This window comes from Pristiophorus japonicus, unplaced genomic scaffold, assembly GCF_044704955.1.
Source record: "Pristiophorus japonicus isolate sPriJap1 unplaced genomic scaffold, sPriJap1.hap1 HAP1_SCAFFOLD_163, whole genome shotgun sequence".
Lineage (NCBI taxonomy): Eukaryota > Metazoa > Chordata > Chondrichthyes > Pristiophoridae > Pristiophorus > Pristiophorus japonicus.
Window position 1 is genome coordinate 846,465 of NW_027251310.1, and position 3,078 is coordinate 849,542.

Here is a 3,078-nt window from a genome sequence, read left to right on the forward strand (position 1 = left end):
CTGTTATTTAATCCAAACTTCAGACTGCATGCTGAATCAAAGAGTTCAGCAATGCGGGACTGTGCTAACACTGAGCACAAGATTTGACAACGAGACTTGTAGATCAAGCATCAATGACAAAGGCAACAAAACTGCCCACCAGCACCATGTGTCTCTCACTTGTTTGTCCCAAATTTTTAGCAGCTGCGACAGCAAGCATTCAGTTTCCACCGAGATTTAAACTCAGATCGCTAGATTCATGTCCAGAGTGCTCACCATTACACCATGGAACCAACGATGCCAAATTCTTTGAAACATTTCTCAAAAACAAGATCATCTCCAACATTACACTTTGGCTCGGCCTTTTCTCATCCACACCGTCAGTTTCCCCACTTTACGCTCTGCTAATTATCGATGCAGAGCAATTCACACAGATACCTTCGAGGCTATGGGTTCTCAAGTAGCTGGTTCTGTTTCATACTGTATATCACAGCTTGTACTTCAGTCTTGCCAGGTAAAACGTGCGTTGGCATTGCAATGCACTAATGTAAAATACTTGGCATGAAAAGAAAATGCACCTTTTTATTGAGTGCAAAACATGCATTGCCTGCATTTCAAAAAGCGTTGCTTTTATTCATCCTGTGGAATGCATATTGCACAGATAATCTCAGCACACATTGTGCAGGTAAATGCAGCAACAAACTGATTTCTCCTCCGCTGATTTGTAACAGGTAACTGACGGTTGAGCACACGATTTGATAACTCGACTTGTAGATCAAGCATCAATGACAACGGCAACAAAACTGCCCACCAGCACCAGGTGTCTTTCACTTGTTTGTCCAAAATTATTAAATTATTGACTCTCATTCAGTTAGCATTTCTTTAATTGTGCAAATGAAGATCATCGGTTAATTAATGATGTTTTCCGGTGAATGCAGGATAACATTTCACAAAAAGCCCCAACGTGGGGCTCGAACCACCGACCCTAAGCTTCAGAGTTTCATGCTCTCCCAATTGATCAAGCGGGGCTTCTTCCAAATGCGGGTTTTTGTCGCTGATTGCAGCCAGGCGCCTGTTGGCTCCGCCCCAGATGTTTAAACTTGCTTTCGAGGAACTGCCAGGATCTTCTTGAATGGTGGACCAGGCTCGATGGGCTGAATGGCCTACTCCGGCCCCTAATCCTTACATGTTTATCATCTCATGACTTTTCACAGGAGAACAAACTTGCCCCTGAGCATGCATGAGGAGAAAGCTACAGAACATATTCCCACCCGGTGAGCTTTCGCATGTGAGGTGAACGTGTTAACCGCGACACTGCGGAAACTTCTCCACTTTCAGCACCCGGTCAGACGGAAATGTTAAGCGAGCAGATGAACTGCAGAATGCCACTTTTGAAGAGTTGGTCGAGGTGTCAAACAATGAGTTTCGCTCAATGATTAAAAACAGAAAGTGTCAGACATTGGATTTGAACTCACTCCTCCACATGCAACTGCAATCCAAACACAGCACCTTTGACCGCTCAGCCATCCTGACTAGGTGCTGCTGTGTTTGGCCACCTGCAGGTTGATTTTGAACTTCTGTGTCCTGTCACATGAAATAAATGAGGGCAGCAGGCGTATCTCTGTCTGACACCGGGGAAACAGTGAGACAAGGGTCTGGTTATTGCCAAAGAGCAAAGAAAATATCAATTCTGGAAGAACAATTTCCAAAAATACAGTGACATCAACATGATTTGAACACGCAACCTTCTGATCTGGAGTCAGACGCGCTAGCATTGCACCACGAGGTCTACACAGGGCGTGTGGGATGTTCGTTTATATGAAGCTTTCACAATACAAGTAGCTTTAAAATCCCTGCCCATTCCCACCAGGTGTCAGAAGCAACGCTCACCTGCCAGTCACCGTATGTTTTTTTCTGAAACATTTGTGTTGCTTTCATGGGAAAGCATCATTAATTAACCCCTCACCTTCTTTTGCAAAATGAAAGAAATGCTGAGGGACAGTCGGATACTTCAATCATTTGTCCTGTGCTTTGGGGAGCGGGCAGGGAAGTGGACCTTAGTCCATGATCGGATCGGCCATGATCGTATTAAATGGCGGAGCAGGCTCGAGGGGCGTATGACCGACTCCTGCTCCTATTTCTTATGTTCTTATGATCTTATACATATTAACCCATTTTACACACTGTATTTTAGGAGTCTGGTTCAAAACCTTCATTGCCGATAACACCAGGAATCTGGGGCAACTTTTGTCAAATTTAACAGCACCGGTTATTCCGACCGTGCACAGAAAATAGAATCAGTAGTGAGGATAAAATCCCACGGTGCTCATTTTCAGATTCAATGCAGCAGCATTTCAAATAAAGTAAAAGAATTTTACAGTGAAAAGCTTTGGAAGTGTTACTTGTATTTGTGTCTTTAATTAAACTTTGTGGCATCTGACTCCCGTTCATGCCACTGCTGAAAAAGAAAGGAGGGTTTGACGTTGACCAGACTGCACTGCCCCTGATATTTGTGAGCTCGTCCTTTATATTCAGTGGTTTCTCGTCCTTTGATGGGCTGCAGTGTAGCGGATATCACGTTGGCCTCACACGCGAAAGGTCCCCGGTGGATCCGTTTTCTCTCATTCAAAGTTATCTATTTGTTGAAGTGAAATAAAGAGCAATTCAGGAATAAGGGAGCCCTTTTGCCAGGAGAATAAATAGCAAATAAAAACAGCAAATCCTGGAAATCTCAGCAGGTCAGGCAGCATTTTCCAGGAGAATAAACTCGCCTCTGATTGTTCATCCACAGCAAGTTTAAACATAAAGTTCGTGGCCAGGATTGAACCAGGGACCTGTCACATGTAAAGAAAACGTGATAACCGCTGTACTGCAGAAACCTCTGGCAAAGCAGCCCCAACAAAGGGGAGCTGACCAGTGAGCTCCCTCTGTGCTGATCAGGAATGTGTTGGCTCACCTTAAACAACTTCTGTCCCACACTGAAAGTTCTCAATCCTTCTCCTCCGCTGCCCTTTACAGAAATGTCACGGATCACCCAGCCACCGTGTTCACTTCCACATCCTCACAGTGGGGTCACAGAGGCTCCTACCGTCTCCCCGC